The sequence below is a fragment of the Loxodonta africana genome, chromosome 5 (genome assembly GCF_030014295.1).
Source record: "Loxodonta africana isolate mLoxAfr1 chromosome 5, mLoxAfr1.hap2, whole genome shotgun sequence".
Taxonomy (NCBI): Eukaryota; Metazoa; Chordata; class Mammalia; order Proboscidea; family Elephantidae; genus Loxodonta; species Loxodonta africana.
The window spans coordinates 86,509,254-86,528,348 of record NC_087346.1 but is presented as its reverse complement, the minus strand read 5'-3'; the positions used below and the strand labels follow the sequence as shown (position 1 = coordinate 86,528,348).

Below are 19,095 nucleotides of genomic sequence, written 5' to 3'. Positions count from 1 at the left end.
CCTGAAGGAGCAGGAAAAAAGTGTGGAGCAGAACACGAATTCATGTAAACAGATGACTTAATGGTCTGACTAAGACTGGAGGAACTCTCGAAGCCGTGGTCCCAAGACACTGTTAAAACAGAACCCAAACCACTCCCAAAGTCCACTCCTCAGACAAAGATTAGACTGGACTATAAAACATAAAATAATATTGGTGAACAGTGTACTTCTTAGTTCAAGCAGATACATGAGACCAAATGAATGGCTCCTGCCTGGAGGCCGAATGAGAAGGCAGGAAGGGACAGGAGCTGGTTGGATGGACATGGTGAATCGGGGGTAGAAAGGAGGAGTGTGCCATCACGCTACAGGGATTGCAACTCAAATACTCAACTATAAGTAGATTCCCCAGAATGACCACCTTGGTAAGATTAGAGAACAATTACTGAAAATATGAGTAACAGCCAATCAGAGGAATAATAGTTCAGTAGGAAACCGATATTTCAACCTTACTGAAAAACTCAAATAATCCTTAAGGCCAAAAGTAAGATATCTGTTATTTTGTTGGTAACTACCTCTTTTTTGGAATTTTATAATCGTCTCCTTGAACATTGCTCTGTTCCCTAGTACTCCCATCTCATACCTATCCTTTCCACAACTTCAGAGATGTTTCAAATGCAGATGAACAATAATAACCCCTTCTTTAGAACCAGTGACTCCCCATTTTCTATAGGAAAATATCCAAAATCTTTATCATGAACTGATGAAATGTTTCAGGATAAAGGATTGCCTTCCCTTCTTCTGAGTCTAGCACCGCCTTTTTCACACTTCCTCCTGCTTTGCACATCCTACGTATCAGGCTCAATCTTTTTCTCACTGTTTCTCTAAGAGAATATGCTCTGATGTGTCCCCCTTTTTTTGCTCATGATGTTACTTTTATCCAGAATATTCTCTTTCAATTCATTCACCTGGCAATCTTCCATTCATTTTACAAGTCCCCAGGCATTTCTCCCATGAAGCCCTCACTTACTACTCCAGTACAACTACTTGCTTCCTGCTCAGAAATCTAAAACAATTTAAATATAGTTTTATGGGCAAGCTAATCTGTTTCTTAGAAATCACTGCCTCATTGAGTTCCTTATAGTTCCCAATTCTCATTTTATTCCTAAGAATTATAATGAAGAGTTTTGCCAAATCTCACCCATTCCTAGGACATCCAAAGACCAAAGCTTTTATAACTCATGGTGGGACCAATGGCATCTATGAGGCTATCTACCGTGGGATCCTATGGTGGGCATTCCCTTGTTTGCTGATCAACCTGATAACATTGCTCGTATGAAGGCCAAGGGGGCAGCAGTGAGTCTGGACATGGACACAATGACAAGGGCAGATTTGCTCAATGCTTTGAAGACTGTCATCAATCAGTCATTATGAGTGGTTAGAATACGTTTTGTTTGTTTTTGAGTTTTTTTTTTTTTTATAATTCTTATTGTGCTTTAAGTGAAAGTTTACAAATCAAGTCTGTCTGTCATACAAAAATTTATATACACCTTGCCATATACTCCTAGTTGCTCTCCCGAAATGAGACATCACACTCCTTCTCCCCACCCTGTATTTTCAAGCCCGTTCAATCAGCTCCTGTTCTCCTCTGCTTTCTCATCTCCTGGCACATAGTCTCATGTGTCTACAGGATCCAAGAAGTTCACTCCTCACCAGTATCTTTGTCTATCTGATACTCCAGTCCAACCTTGTCTGAAGATTTGGCTTTGGGAATGGATCCTGTCTTGGGCTAACAGAAAGTCTGGGGACCATGACTTCTGGGGTCCTTCTAGTCTCAGTCAGACTAAGTCTGGTCTCTTTACTAGAATTTGAGGTCTGCATCCCGCTGCTGTCTTGCTCCCTCAGGGATTCTCTGTTGTGTTCTCTGTCACAGCAGTCATTGATTTTAACTGGGCACCCTCTGGTTCTTCTGGTCTGAGGTGGATGTAGTCTCTGACTTCTGTGGCTCTTTCTGTCAGTTGGACTCATAATTACCTTGTAACTTTGGTGTTCTTCATTCTCCTTTGCTCCATGTGGTTTGAGACCAATTGATGCATCTTAGAAGGTCGCTTGCTAGCGTTTAAGAACCCAGACACCACTCTCCAAAGTGGAATGCAGAATGTTTTCTTAATAGATTTTATTATACCAATTGATATAGATATACCCTGAAACCATGGTCCCTAATCCCCAGCCCTTGCTACGCTGGCCTTCAAAGCTTTCGGTTTATTCAGGAAACTTCTTTGGTTTTGGTTTAGTCCACTTGTGCTGACCTCTCCTGTATTGTGTGTTGTCTTTCCCTTCACCTAAAATAGTTCTTATCTATGATCTAATTAGTGAAAAACCCTCACCCTCCCTACCTCCCCACTCTCATAACCATCAAAGAATATTTTCTTCTGTGTTTAAGCTATTTCTCTAGTTCTTATAATAGTGGCCTCACACAATATTTGTCCTTTTGCAACTGACTGCTTTCACTAAGCATAATGCCTTCCAGATTCCTCCACGTTATGAAAAGTTTCGTGTATTAATTATAGTTCTTTATTGACACATAGTATTCCATTGGGTGAATATACCATAATTTATATATCCATTCATCTGTTGATGAGCACCTTAGTGACTTCCATCTTTTTGCTATTGTAAACTGTGCTGCAATGAATTGGGTGTGGATATATCTGTTCATAAAAAGGCTCTTATTTCTCTAAGATATATATATTCCAAAGACTGGGATTGCTGGATAATTAAAAAAAAAAATTTTTTTTTTTTAATAGAGCAGTTATATTTCTAGCTTTTTAAGGAAGCACCAAATTGGTTTCCAAAGTGGTTGTACCATTTTACATTCCCACCAGCGATGTTTAAGTGTTTCAGTCTCCCCACAATCTCTCCAACATTTTTTATTTTGTGTTTTTTGGATTAACGCCAGCCTTGTTAGAGTAAAATGGAATCTAATTGTAGTTACATTTATCTAATGGCTAATGATCCTGAGCATTCCCTCATGTATCTGTAAGCTACCTGTATGCCATCTTTAGTGAAGTTCCTGTTCATATCCTTTGCCCATTTTTTAATTGGGTTATTTGTCTTTTTGTTGTTGAGTTTTTCAAGTATCATTTAGATTTTAGAGCTCAGGCGCTGATGAGAAATGTTATAGCTAAAAACTTTTTCCCAGTCTGTAGGTAATCTTTTTACTCTTTTGGTGAAGTCTTTGGATGAGCATAGGTGTTTGATTTTTAGGAGCTCCCAGTTATCTAGTTTCTCTTCTAGTGTTTGTTGGTAATGTTTTGTATACTGTTTATGCCATGTATTAAGGCTCCTACATTATCCCTATTTTTTCTTCCATGATCTTTACTGTTTTGGATTTTATAATTAGGTCTTTGATCTTTTTTGAATTAGTTTTTGTGCATAGCGTGAGGTATGATTCTTGTTTCATTTTTTTTCAAATGGATATCCAGTTATGCCAGCACGATTTGTTAAAGAGACTGTCTTTTCCCCATTTAAGTGACTTTTTGCCTTTGTCAAATATCAGCTGCTGATAGGTAGATGGATTTATGTCTGAATTCTCAGTTCTGTTCCATTGGTCTATGTATCTGTTGTACCAGTACGAGGCTGTTTTAACTACTGTGGCAGTATAATACATTCTAAAATCAGGTAGTGTGAGGCCTCCTACTTTATTCTTCTTTTTCAGTAAAGCTTTACTTATCCAGGGTCTCTTTCTTTCCATATGAAGTTGGTAATTTGTTTTTCCATCTCGTTAAAAAATGTCACTGGAATTTGGATTGGAATTACATTGCACCTAAAGATTGCTTTTGGTAGAATAGACATTTTTACAATGTTAATCTTCCTATCCATAAGCAAGGTATGTTTTTTCACTTATGTAGGTCTCTTTTCTTTTCTTGTAGTAGTGTCTCGTAGCTTTCTTTGTATAGGTCTTTTACATCTCTGGTAAAATTTATTCCTATGTATTTTATCTTCATAGTGGCTACTGTGAATGGTATTGATTTTGTGATTTCCTCTTTGATGTTCTTTTTGTTGGTGTAATGGAATCCAACTGACTTTTTTAATGTTTTTCTTGTATCCTGGTAATCTGCTGAACTCTTCTATTTGTTTCAGTAGTTTTCTGGAGGATTCTTTAGGGTTTTCTGTGTATAAGATCTTGTCATCTGCAAATAGAGGTAATTTTATTTCTTCCTTACCATTCTGGATGTCCTTTATTTCTTTATCTAGCCTAATTGCTCTGGCTAGTACCCCCAGCGCAATGTTGAATAAGAGTGTTGATAAAGGCCATCCTTGTCTGGTTCTTGTTCTCCAGGGAAATGCTTTCATACTCTTTCCATTTAGGGTGATGCTGGCTGTTAGCTTTGTATAAATGCACTTTATTATGTTGAGGAATTTACTCCTATTCCTATTTTGCTGAGAGTTTTTATCATTTTTGGGTGTTGGACACTGTCAAATGCCTTTTCTGCATCAATTAATAAGATCTTGTGGCTTTTTTTTGGTTTGTTTTATTTATGTGATGGATTGCATTAGTTGTTTTTCTTATGTTGAGCTATCCCTGCATACCTGGTATGAATCCCACTTAGTCATGATGAATTATTATTTTTTTTAATATGTTGAATTCTATGGGCTAGAATTTTGTTGAGCAAGTCCACAAGAGACAAAATATGACCTTGAGTAGATCCCACCTGAATTTAGAGACCATCTCAAGAATAGATTTGACACATTGAACACTAGTGACCAAAGACCAGAAGAGTTGTGGAATGACATCAAGGACATCATCCATGAAGAAAGCAAGAGGTCACTGAAAAGACAAGAAAGAAAGAAAAGACCAAGATGGATGTCAGAGGAGACTCTGAAACTTGCTCTTGAGCGTCAAGCAGCTAAAGCAAAAGGAAGAATTCATGAAGTAAAAGAACTGAACAGAAGATTTCAAAGGGCCTCTTGAGAACAAAGTAAACTATTATAATGATATGTGCAAAGAGCTGGAGATGGAAAACCAAAAGGGAGGAACACGCTCGGCATTTCTCAAGCTAAAAGAACTGAAGAAAAAATTCAAGCCTCGAGTTGCAATAGTGAATGATTCCATGGGGAAAATATTAAACGACGCAGGAAGCATCAAAAGAAGATGGAAGGAATACACGGAGTCATTATACCAAAAAGAATTAGTCGATATTCAGCCATTTCAACAGGTGGCATTTGATAAGGAACTGACTGTACTGAAGTTAGAAGTCCAAGCTGCTCTGAAGGCACTGATGAAAAACAAGGCTCCAGGAATTGATGGAATATCAACTGAGATGTTTCAACAAACAGATGCAGTGCTGGAGGTGCTCACTCATCTATGACAAGAAATATGGAAGACAGCTTCCTCGCCAACTGACTGGAAGAGATCCATATTTATGCCTATTCCCAAGAAAGGTGATCCAACTGAATGTGGAAATTATAGAACAATATCATTAATATCACATGCAAGCAAAATTTTGCTGAAGATAATTAAAAAATGGCTGCAGCAGTATATTGACAGGGAACTGCCAGAAATTCAGGCTGGATTCAGAAGAGGACATGGAACCAGGGATATCATTGCTGATGTCAGATGGATCCTGGATGAAAGCAGAGAATACCAGAAGGATGTTTACCTGTGTTTTATTGACTATGCAAAGGCATTCGACTCTGTGGATCATAACAAACTATGGATAACACTGCGAAGAATGGGAATACCAGAACAGTTAATTGTGCTCATGAGGAACCTTTACATAGATCAAGAGGCAGTTGTTCGGACAGAACAAGGGGATACTGATTGGTGTAAAGTCAGGAAAGTTGTGCATCAGGGTTGTATTATTTCACCATAGCTATTTAATCTGTATGCTGAACAAATAATATGAGAAGCTGGACTATATGAAGAAGAACGGGGCATCAGGATTGGAGGAAGACTCATTAACAACCTGCGTTATGCAGATAACACAATCTTGGTTGCTGAAAGTGAAGAGGACTTGAAGCACTTACTAATGAAGATCAAAGACCACAGCCTTCAGTATGGATTACACCTCAACCTAAAGAAAACAAAAATCTTCTCAACTGGACCACTGAGCAACATCATGATAAATGGAGAAAAGATTGAAGTCGTCAAGGATTTCATTTTACTTGGATCCACAATCAAGAGCCATGGAGGCAGCAGTCAAGAAATCAAAAGACGCATTGCATTGGGCAAATCTGCTGCAAAGGGCCTCTTCAAAGCGTTAAAGAGCAAAGATGTCACCCTGAAGACTAAGATGGGCCTGACCCAAGCCATGGTATTTTCAATCACATCGTATGCACGTGAAAGCCAGACAACGAATAAGGAAGACTGAAGAAGAGTTGATACCTTTGAATTGCGGTGTTGGTAAAGAGTATTGAATATACCATGGACTGCCAAAAGAACGAACAAATCTGTCTTGGAAGAAGTGCGGCGAGAATGCTCCTTAGAGGCAAGAATGGCAAAACTGCATCTTACATACCTTGGACGTGTTGTCAGGAGGGATCAGTCCTTGGAGAAGGACATCATGCTTGGCAGAGTACAGGGTCAGCAGAAAAGAGGAAGACCCTCAACGAAGTGGGTTGACACAGTGGCTGCAACAATGAGCTCAACCATAACAACGGTGGTAAGGATGGCTCAGGACCAAGCAGTGTTTCGTTCTGTTGTGCATAGGCTGTCTATGAGTCGGAACCAACTCAACGGCACCTAACAACAACAACAAGTTCAAGAGGGAGATAGGGATATAATTTTCTTTTTTTTTTTTTGTGGTGTCTTTACCTGGTTTTGGTATCAGGGATAAGCTGGCTTTATAGAATTAGTTTGGGAGCATTCCATCCTTTTCTATGCTCTGAAATACCTGTAGGAGTAGTAGTGTTACCTCTTCTCTGAAAGTTTGGTGGAACTCTCCATTGAAGCCTTATGTGTCAGGGCTTTTTCTGTTGAAAGTTTTTAAATTGACTTTTCAATCTCTTCTTTTGTTATGGATTTATTTAGTTGCTCTACCTCTGTTTGTGTTAGTTTAGGTAGGTAGTGTGTTTCTAAAAATTCATTCATTTCTTCTCAGTTTTCAAGTTTGATAAAGTACAATTTTTTGTAGTAGTCTGATATGATTCTTTTAATTTCAGTTGGGGTTTTGTGATATCACCCACCTCATTTCTTATTCGGATTATTTGCTTCCTCTCATGTTTTTTTTTTTTTTTTTTTTGGTTCGGCCAAAGGTTTATCAATTTTTTCAAAGAACCAGCTTTTGGTCTTGTTTACATTTTTAATTGTTTGTCTGTTCTCTATTTCATTTAATTCTCCCCTAGTTTTTATTATTTGCTTTGTTCTGTTGCCTGGGGGTTTCTTTTGTTGCTCTCTTTCTATTTGTTCAAGTTGTAGGGATAATTCTTTGATTTGGGCCCTTTCTTCCTTTAGTTTGTGTGTATTTATTGATATAAATTGACCTCTGAGCACCGCTTTTGCTGTGTCCCGAAGATTCTGATAGGAAGTGTTTTCATTCTCATTTGATTCTATGGGTTTCTTTGTCCCATCCTCACAATTTTTGCAATGTTTGAGCCCAGTGTTACTGTCACTGTCTCAACCCATCTTGCTGGGGGTATTGCTATTTTTCACTGACCCCCTTCTTTATCAAGCATGATGTCCTTCTCCAGGGACTGATCCATCCTGATAACGTGTCCAAAGTATGTGAGATGATATCTCACCATACTCACTTCTAAGGAGCGTCCCGTCTGTACTTCCTCCAAGGCAGATTTGTTTATTCTCCTTGTAGTCCGTGGTATAATTTAATGTTCTTTGTCAATACCATAAATCCAAGGCATCAATTCTTCTTCAGTCTTCCTTATTTCATTGTAAAACTTGTGCATGCATATGAGTTGATTTAAGATACCATGGCTTCAGTGAGGCACAACTTAGTCCTCAAAGTGACATCTTTGCTTTTCAACACTTGAAAGAGGTCTTTTGCGGCAGATTCGCCCAATGCAAAACGTTGTTTGATTTCTTGAGTGCTGCTTCCATGGACTTTGATTGTGGATCCAAGTAAAATGAAATCTTTGAAAATGTCAATATTTTCTCTGTTTATCATAACATTGCTTATTGGTCCAGTTGTGAAGATTTTGTTTTCTTTATCTTGAAGTGTAATACATACTTTGACCATCATCAGTTGGAAAGTTAGAATGTTGCCGGTTCAAAAGTGTAAATTTATGGAACTAGAAATATTTGTTGTTCAAATTATCTGCAGACATTCATTAATTTCATTTAATTACTGCTATTATTATCATAATTATTCTGTACATATTTTCACCTTTTCATTCATATTGACTCTAAAAGGAAATAAAACATTTTGAGACTTTATTGAAAATACTAGTACCATGGACATTTACATTTTAAGAGCAACATTATTTGAATTTTAGTACACCTATTGCTCATTTAGGAAGCCTGGTGGTATAGCAGTTAAGAGCTATGGCTGCTAACCCAAAGGTTGGCTGTTCGAATCCACCAGGAGGGCCTTAGAAACCATATGGGGCAGTTCTATTCTGTCCTATACAGTCACTGGGAGTTGGAATTGGCTCAAAGACAACAGGTTTTTTTGGTATTGCTCAATCTAAATGATTACCGTGTTAAGGATATTTTATTTTTTATTATTTTAAAAGGAATATACCTCTCATTTGGTGAGTTCATATAAAAGTGTATCTCTCTAGTATAGATGTCTTTATACAATTTTAATTTTTAATAAATATAATGGTGGTGTTGAAACATGAAGGGAGTTTATTAGCTTATATCTATTGAATGCTTATCACATGGAAGGTGTTTTCGTTAAGTTCTTCACTTGTATTAAGTGAAGTCTTCATTATATTCTATCTCTATTATATTCCAAAAATGCTTCAGGAGTAGTGGCTCTTCCATGGTGTTTTTTAAGTAACAGAGAGCCAAGTTATCTCCATTGCTGTTGCTACACTGTCATTTTACAGCACTTTGGAATTCAGAGTTCATAAACCATATGCCTTTATTCACAGTTTTCCCTTGATCATAATGATTTTCAACAGAGCAAAAAACAAATACAACTGCAATGCCTTAAAGTAAAATGTTGAGCAATATCCACAATCTAAAATAACAATGCTAACAAGAAAATCAAAAATAAAAACAGTAAACATTTACTGTCTATGATAAGAACAATTCTAAGTATTCTAAGACTCAAACCATTATTCCTTACAATAATCAGATAAAAGAGTCACTATCCCCATCCCATTTTAACAAAAAGATATCTGAGGCACAAAGAGAATAAATAACTTCTGCAAAACAGGCAGCAAGTGTCAGAATCAAGATTCAAAACAGGACAACCCACTTTCACACATTTAATACTCAGTCCCTGATATAAAGTCAATACTAATTCCTGGCCAGCACCAAGCCTTGACCAGTCCTGCTTAGACACGTGCCAGGACCTCATGATAGACCTGCTTCCTATTTCTGGATAATGGTATTAGTACTATGTAGATGAAAAATGAAAAAATGAACAGTTAGAATGCAGTATTCACCACCTACTTAGACAATTATAAAGAAATATTGGCACAGAAATAAAAATCTATCAGCGTGAAGTTGCAATACATGAAAAAAAGAATCTTTAATGAACATTTGAATCTACAGTGCTTGCAGAGGTGGAGTTTCTGCTTAGACATGTAAGTCTCTGGCTCGCATGGGTTTTTTTCTTTGTTGTTTCTTTTAGTTCATATGTCTGTTTTAATTTTCAACACCAACATATTTTGAACATCTTGACATACAGAGATCTGAAACTTATTCCTGTTTTCTAAGAAAAGTGAATATGAGTGGCAATATTTAAGAATATATACATTTCCCTGTTCCTATTTTATTTTCAGGAATATCACTACAATGTATGAATTGATGGGGAAAGCTGATACATGGCTGATACGAACATACTGGGATTTTGAATTTCCTTTTGTTTTTTTTTTTTCCCCCATTCTTACTTACTTTTGATTTGTGGGAGGACTCTACAACAAACCTGCCAAACCTTTGCCTAAGGTAAAACTATGGCCTCTCAAAAAGTGTTTTCCACTCCCAGTCCAGATGTCTTGTGAAAAACACACATGAAAACATCTAACATTTCATCACTACATTCCCTCACACGTCATGAGTTTCATTTATTATTGTCACAACAAGTTTGTAGGTTACATTAGAGTTGTGGAGAAGGTTAAGAGAAAGGTCAGATCATGTACGTACAGCCATTTTTAAAGTGTTTTTCAAGGCCCAACATATAAGAAAATAATTTTTCCACGCAGTGTATTCTGTGTCAAATTCTAGATGCCAAATTCTCTACTCACAACTGGAGAGGGAGCAGTGAAAAAAAGAGACAGAGTCCCGGCCCTCTGGAAGCTCACAGACTAGATGGCAAGATAAGCCATAAACATTAAACAAGTATATGCATTTATATACAACAAAGCACAGATAATATTATGATAGGTAAGACTGAGATAGTGTAGCAGTTCTCTCCAATTTTAATTGAGAAAATTGCAATCAAACTTTAAAAAAAAAGACTAATAATGTCATATCAAAAGTGAAAATATGTGTCTATATTCAAAGTCCATGCTAGAGATAAGATGGGCTATGGGGTGATGATATGTGATTTTATGATAGCAGCACATTCAGAAAGACTCCAATTCTACCCAAACCTGTAACACCATCTGTATAAAAATAGGGGTGCACAGGAGAAAAAGGCAGACAAAATTAAAGGAAAAAAAGGTTTTATTTCATTTTATCTAAATTTGTGCTTATACTCCAAAGTGCAGCATTTTCTATTAAAATATAGTTGTGTGTATATCTTTGGCTCAACCATAAGGCAGCTCTTATTCCCCTACATGTGACCCTTACAAGAGCTTGTTTTCAGAGATTTAGGCTCTGGAATGCATGCATGTGTGCAGAGAGGACAGCAGAATGAGAGTAAATACTTGACACCACAGAAATGCAAGGCGGGGCAAAGTGCCAGATCCTTGTGAATGGCATTTGTGGACATACTTTCTGATAAAGAGAAAAGTGCATGAATTTGGGGAAAGTAGAGAGAGAATTTCTTATTTCTCATGGTATAATTGACTAGGTAAGTTACAACATAAATACAAATATACGACTGATTCTGTGCTGCTTTCCAACTATGTGACTGTGGACAAGTTACTTAGCTTTCTATGCCTCAGCATCCTTATCTCTAAAATAAGGACACTAACAGCTTGTATCTCATTGGACTGGTATGAGAATAAAATGGCCTACTTTGTGTAAAGTCTTACAGAGAACGAAGCACATAGTTATGCTTAACAAATATTAACTATTGTGATTACAACTTTGATTTGTGCCCCCATCAACAAAAGGATTTAAAAGGATTTGTGAAGAAAGTGGACTCCACAAGATTAAAAAAGGGAAAAGAGCTAGCAAGAAATAAAACAAGGCAAAAATAAGGCCAAAACTTGTCACAGGTTTTACATTAAACACGTGATAATAAAATTTCTAGAAACAACTGACTTCTGAGGATAATCAGAGTTACACTAGCTAGATGTACTAGCGAAAAACCAAAAAATCTAAATTCTCTTAGAAGCTTTAATATCTGATCATTTATCTATACCAGAGGGTTTCCTTCTGACATTTTTAGAAATGTGTATTAGAATATATACTGGCAAACACATAACTTTCTTCCCCCAAGACGTTTCTGGATGCACTCCAGCGTTTGATTCAGTCTGATTTGACATCAGAGAGTTTCACAGAATAAAACAAAGCAGAGATCGTTGTAACCTGATAAGACCATTTCTGGGAAAAAGCTTCTCTCAGAAGTAACTTGGAACCAGACTTAAAGCTCTGAGAGACTGGAGGACCCTCTGAAACTATGGCCCCTGGACGCTCTGTTAACCCATAATTAAAACCACTCCCGAAGCCCACCCCTCAGACAAAGATTAGAATGAACTATAAAATAATAATAATAATACAGGTGAAGAGTGTGCTTCTTAGGTCAGTCAGATACAGGAGACCAAATGGACGGCTTCTGTCTGGAAGTGGGATGAGAAGGCAGGAAGGGACAGAAACTGATTGAATGGAAACAAGGAACCCAGGTGGAAAGGGGGAGTATGCTATCACATTGTGGGGATTGAAACTAATGTCACAAAACAATATGTGTATAAATTTTTGTATGAGAAATTAACTTGAGCTGTAAACTTTCACCTAAAGCAGAATTTAAAAAAAAGGAAGTTACTTGCAATGATGTATTAAAAATCATTCAGTAATGCATGAAATTAGAAAACATATCCATTTATTTCAACCATTTGAATGGCCTAAATCACTAGCTAGGCTTGACATCAAGTATAATGAGTAGATCATCAGGCAGGAAATGACTGCTTACATATCAAATTGTAACATAGTTGCTAAGTTAGAATATATATGAAGATTTTTCATAATTGTGTCATGGGCTTCTGAGTACATAGATAAGTTGACCTGATTGAATCAACCCTTGCCAAGATTGCACAGAAAGTATGCTAAATTGTCTATATGCTGAACAATTACTTGAATGAACCTATTTAAGGTCATAAAAGAGGGCCCTTTAAAATGGTTTCCACAAAGGGAAGACAATTTCAAAATACAATTAGGTAAAAATGATCTCAGATTCCCATTTTTCTTTTTTGTTTAGATTCTGAAAGAGTACAAAGGGGGACTCATTTGCTTACATAGTCCACATTGAGTTTTATGTTGCTCTCAGAAACATTTATATATTAGAGTATGTGTGTGATGTCTTGATGCGATTATGATATTATGACCAGGAACATAAGAATGCCCAAATTTTTCCCTGCAATTTAAAGAGTTTCCCTAAGAGGGACTCTGGAAGTTATGAGCAGCACCAGAGAGGAATAGGTACAATTAAATTAGTTGCTGCACAGGAACTCAATATTAAAAATAGAATTTGATAAAATGATGAGTTGGACATTAAAATTCAGACTGAGGTGAAATTAGAACTCCTTCTTACTGCTCTGGCCCCTTCTTCTCCCAAGGTGAAAATAATGTGTATCTTAAAATCAGCCCTCTATTTAGAGACCCAGAAATAATCCTGTGGAATCCTGGAGAAGAATTGCAGAGGCACCTGCCCCAGGGGACCAGGCTTTGCATCCTATGAAAGCAGTAAAGGGCAATGTTAAGGAAGGGGCACAGGGTTTTGACTTTAAGGTCTCCTTAGCCCTGCCAAGCAAAATTCTGCTAAAGATAATTCAAAAGTGGTTGCAGCAGTACATCGGCAGAGAACTGTCAGCAATTCAAGCTGGATTCAGAAAAGGATGTGGAACAAGGGATGTCATTGCTGATATCAGATGGATCATGTTTGAAAGCATAGAGTATCAGAAAGATGTTTACCTGTGTTTTCCTGAATATGCAAAGGCATTTGACTGTGTGGATCCTAACAAATTATGGATAACATTGCAAACAATGGAATTCCAGAACACTTAATTGTGCTCATGAGGAACCTGTCCATAGACCAAGAGGCAGTTGTTTGAACTAAGCAAGGGGATACTGCACGGTTTAAAACCAAGAAAGGTTTGCCTCAGGGTGGCTTCCGTTCACCATACTTATTCAGTCTGTATATTGAGCAAATAATCCCAGAAGCTGGACTATATGAAGAAAAATGGGGAATGAGGACTGGAGGAAAACTCATTAACAACTTGCGATATGCAGATGACACAACCTTGCTTGCAAAATGAAGAGGACGTGAAGCACTTATTGATGAAGATTAAAGGCCATAACCATCAATATGCATTACACTTTAGCATAAAGAAAACAAAAGTCCACACAGCTGGAGCAAAAAGCAACATCACGATAAATGGAGAAAATTTTGAAGTTATCAAGAATTTCATTTATATGGATCCACAATCAACACCCATGGAAGCGGCAATCAAGAAATCAAACGACGTATTTCACCGGGCAAATCTGCTGCAACAGACCTCCTCCAAGTGCTAAAAAGGACCTGACCCAAGCCATGGTGCTTGCAGTTGTCTCACATGCCTCTGAAGACTGGACAATGACTAAGAAAGACCAAAGAAGAATGCTGAATATACGATGGACTGCCAGAAGAAGGAACATACTGTCTTGGAAGAAGTACGAGGATGACAAGACTTCATATCACATACCTTGGACACTTTATCAGGAGGGGCCAGTCGCTGGAAAAGGACATCATTCTTTGTAAAGTAGAGGATCAGCTAAAAAAAGGAAGACCCTCAATAAGATTTACTGACACAGTGGCTACAAAAATGGGCTCAAGCATAATAACAATTATGAGGATGGCACAGGAATGGGCTGTTTCATTCTGTTGTACATGAAGTGGCTATGAGTCGGAACCAACTCGACAGCACCTAATAATAACAACATTAGTAACTGTGGCCTAATCGATATAACTGTTCTGGTCAATCAGAATAACAACAGTTAATTTCTCAGGGTTTAGGGCAAAAGATGAGAAGCAATCACTGAAAAGCACTGGGTAGAGTCAGACAGATGGAAGAACAAAAGATCTCTTTCTGGTAAAGTCCTATTTTTAATTTTCTGGTAATAACAATCTGAGCTGTCTCACTGGGAAAAAAGTACTTGGCACCTTCATGTCTGATTGAAACTGTTTCCAAATAACCCATACTATATTTGCTCTAAGGAACTGGAATTAGGCTGAAACCAGATTGACAGATTATAGACAGGACACCTGCCACAAAAAAGATTGCTCTAATGACCTAGGCTTCCTTGAGATTTTATTTGATTGAGAAGAGGCAGTGGTGGCATTAGGTACTACTTTGAGCTAGATGTAGCACCTTTGATACATGAGGCATTCCAAATTAGGTTGTTCTGGTACATAAAGTGGAAACCCTGGTAGTGTAGTGGCTAAGAGTTTGGCTGCTAACCAGAAGATAGGCAGTTGGAATCCACCAGGCACTCCTTGGAAACCCTATGAGGCAGTTCTACTCTGACCTATAGGGGCACTATGAGTCAGAATCGACTAAGAAGCTATGGGTTTGACTTTTTCTTTCTCGTTTATGAAGTGCAACTAGGTAACTTAATAGCAGAAACTGCTAATTTTCTTATTTGAGGTTATTATGATGCCTTTGAATTATGGTTTTGGTGAAGAATATTGAAGGTACTATGGACTGCCAGAAGAATGAATAAGCCTGTCTTGGAAAAAATACAGCCAGAATGCTCCTTGGGAGCAAGGATGGCAAGACTTTGTCTCATATACTTTGGACATGTTATCAGGAGGGACCAGTCCCTGCAGAAGGATATCATGCACGATAAATTAGAAAGTCAGTGAAAAAGAGGAAAACCCTTTGTCATGGATTGAATTGTGTCCTCCAAAAATACGTGTCAACATGGTTAGGCCCTGATTCCCAGTATTGTGTGGATTGTCCTCCATTTTGTGATTGCAATTTTATGGTCAAGAGGATTAGGGTGGGATTGTAACACCCTTACTGAGGTCGCATCCCTGATCCAACGTAAAGGCAGTTTTGCTGGGGTGTGCCCTGTACCACCTTTTGCCTCTTAAAAAGGAGAGGGATGGGGACAGAGAGCGGAGGGCCTCATACCGCCAAGAAAGCAGTGCCAGGAGCAGAGCTGGTCCTTTGGACCTGGGGTCCCTACACAAAGAAGCTCCCAGTCAGGGTGAAGATTGAAGAGAAGACCAATGGAGAGAGAAATCCTTTCCTTGGAGCTGAAGCCCTGAATTTGGACTTTTAGCCTACTTTACTATGAAGAAATAAATTTCTCTTTGTTAAAGCCATGCTCTGGTGGTATTTCTGTTATAGCAGCACTAGATGACTAACACATCCTCTATGAGATGGATTGACACAGTGGCTGCAACAACGGGCTCAAACTGCAACGATTGTAAGGATGGCGCAGGACCAGCCATGTTTCCTTTCATTGTACAATGAGTCTTTACGAGTCAAAACCAACTCGAAGTCAACTAAAAATAACAACATGGTCAATAACTACTACAGATGACACACCTTTGCTTGCCAAAAACGAAAAAAAAACTTGAATCACTTAGCGTTGAAGGTAAAAGACTAGAACCTTCACTGTGGCTTACACCTGAACATGAAGAAAACTAGACCAATAGATAACATCACAGTAAATGAAGAAAACACTGAAGTAATTAATGATTTCATTCCACTTGCATCAAAAATCAAAATCCATGGAAGCAACAGTCAAGATTTCAAACAGCATATTAAATTGGGAAAAGCCAAACCAAACCTATTACTGTCAAGTTGATACCAACTCATAGCAACCCTGTACGACAGAGCAGGTCTGACCCATAGGGTTTCCAAGGATAGGTTGGTGGATTGGAATTGCTGACCTTTTGATTAGCAGCCATAGCTCTTAAGCACTGTGCCACCAGGGCTCCTGAATTAGGAAAGGTGCTGCAAAAGACCTCTTTAAAGTTTTAAAAAGGAAAGGTGCCACTTTAATGCCTAAGGTGTGCCTGACCTAAGGAATGATCTCTTCAACTGTCTCATGTGTGTGTAAAAGCTGGACAATGGGAAAGGAGGACTGAAGAAGAATTGATGCTTTTGGATTGTGGTATTGCAAAGCATGTTGAATACACTGTGGACTGCCAAAAGAAAAAAAAATGATTTAGAAGAAACAGAATGAGGATGCTTCTCAGTAGTAAGGATGGCAAGATTTCAGTTCACTTATTTTGGACGCATCATCAGGGAAGACCAATCACTAGCAAAGAACATTATTTTTGGTAAAATAGACAGTCAGCAAAATCCTCAAGGAGATGAATTGAAACAACAGCCACAACAATGAACAACAAATAATGATTGTGAAGATAGTGCGGTATCAGTTACATGATCCATTCTGTAATACTTAAGGTCACCAAGAGCCAGAGTCCACTTGACAGCAACCGACAATAAAAACAACAAAATAGTCAATGACAATAATGTGGCAATGTCAACTAGTTTTTATTTTAATACCCGCCATATTATTGTTTCTGGAATTCCTAGCTGATTCATAACATGTTACCATATAATGACAATTCCACTACTAATGCCTCACTAGGGAAAAAAAAAAGTGAGATTGTGCCTTCAGCAAATTTCTGTTAAAAAGATTAAAAGTAGCAGTGTTCGTCCAGTACTTAATCAAAAATAATTTATATTCTATGCATAAGGAAAAGAAAATTTATTACCCCCAAGTAGAATAAAGTATAATATTATTGACAATTATTATAATATACTTCACTATACTTTCTACTTTGTTATAAATATATAACTCTTCACCAGAATTCTTTATGAAAAAGTAAACGTAAGCAAATTCTCAACTATTTTCCTCAGAAAATGCTACAGCAAGAAAAGATTTTTCCATAGTTAAACCAGGTGTTTGCTATATGAGATGGGCCCAGGAGATAAATCTGTGGGAATTTCAGTTAATTTTGTGTTTTAAACACTACAGTTCTGATTGATTCTTGAACACGTCTTAAATACTATAGTTCTTCACTTACAGTCTAGTTGCCTTCAGCTCTTCACAACAAATAATAGCATTTTATAGTAAACACTCTAAAAAATACATGATAAATGAGTACTGAGATATGTGGTACTTTATTTTTTTTTAACTATTGGTCAATACCCGTTATTTAACATTTCTGGGCAGAAGATAGCCTCTCTGTTCATTAGATGAAGCAAGGCAAGATGACTTCTTAGTATCCTTTAATTTATGAAAAATAATATCAATCTGTTACCTTAGTCATAGAAAAAAGCATTCACTTCGTCTTTAATAGGTTGAGTGGAGATTCGATAGCAAGACACCAGATATACTGGGATCTAATACTTGGCTGTATGAGTGGATTCCCCAGAATGATCTTCTTGGTAAGGCTGTGAGAAACAAGTACTAAAAATCTGAATAAGAGGCTATTTAAGGAATAATTGTTCACAGCAACCAAATCCAAATTCTGCTTTGAAAGCACTGGCAATCAGGCACTAATTACCTCTGATCTATAAATTTTCAATAACTTATGGATTGTCTGTCTTTCTTGCCTCCAGGATTTCCTACCTCAAATCTATCTTCCCCAGTATCTAAGGCATTATAGGAAAACAACACTATTTTCCTTTGAATTTTCAGTGGCTCACACTGCCTACAAAGTAAAGTGCGAACCTAATAGGACACAAAACACTTTGTGATCAGCATAAATCTACCATTTTCCTTCTATTTCCAAACATCCCCTGAGATACTGCATATACCAAAGAATCATTTTCTTTACTCTTAAGAGATAATGTTCCTTCACGCTTCTGTGATTTGAGCATGGAATTGTTTGGATCTACGTTCCTCCCACACTTTTCTAACTGACAAATCAACTGGACACCAAAGCTTTCTTTCATTTCCTCCTACAGTGTCCTCTGGTAATAATCTTAAGGTGTATATGTGACACCTTGAGTACATTAATCCTGTGCAGAAAATATTGCCTTCTGTATTGCCTTACACTATCCATTTCTGCTTTTGATTAAGGGACTCAGAACTTTTTTTTTTTATTTTAACTTCTTTCTTAGGTCATTGAAAAACCAAAGCTTTTATCACTCGTTGTGGAACCAATGGCATCTATGAAGCCATTTACCTTGGAATTCCCATGGTGGGACTCCCCATGTTTATTGATCAACCTGATAACTTCACTCACATGGAGGCCAAGGGAGCAGATGTCCACTTAAACTTGAACACAATGTCAAGCACAGATTTGGTCAATGCACTGAACAGTCATTAATGACACTTCATGAAAATAACATATTTTTGCTAGGTAGTGTTTATAGATAGCTTCTATTATCAACAGCAAGTATGAATATCATCTCAGTTTAAAAAGGATAACTTGAAATTCACTTTTATTTTCAAGCAGTAATTTCAAAGTCATATTTTAATTCCACAAATTTAATTGCAAAACAATTTGTGCAACAATTCAATTTTTTAAATTCAAAAATATACAAATATTAAGTAGGTAATGTCAAAAACCTAAATGCTTAGAGAAACACCAAAAATTAGTGTGACAGAATATATTTATTGTGAGCAGATACTATTCAAATTGGGCAGAGGCAACCCCA

The 19,095-nt window shown here is 37.4% G+C and overlaps 1 pseudogene; it reads left to right on the top strand.

The window, feature by feature from the left end:
• The window catches only part of LOC100664841 (UDP-glucuronosyltransferase 2B4-like), a 134,270-nt pseudogene extending 115,570 nt beyond the window's left edge, over window positions 1–18,700 (top strand).
• The last annotated feature ends 395 nt before the right edge of the window (window positions 18,701–19,095 follow it).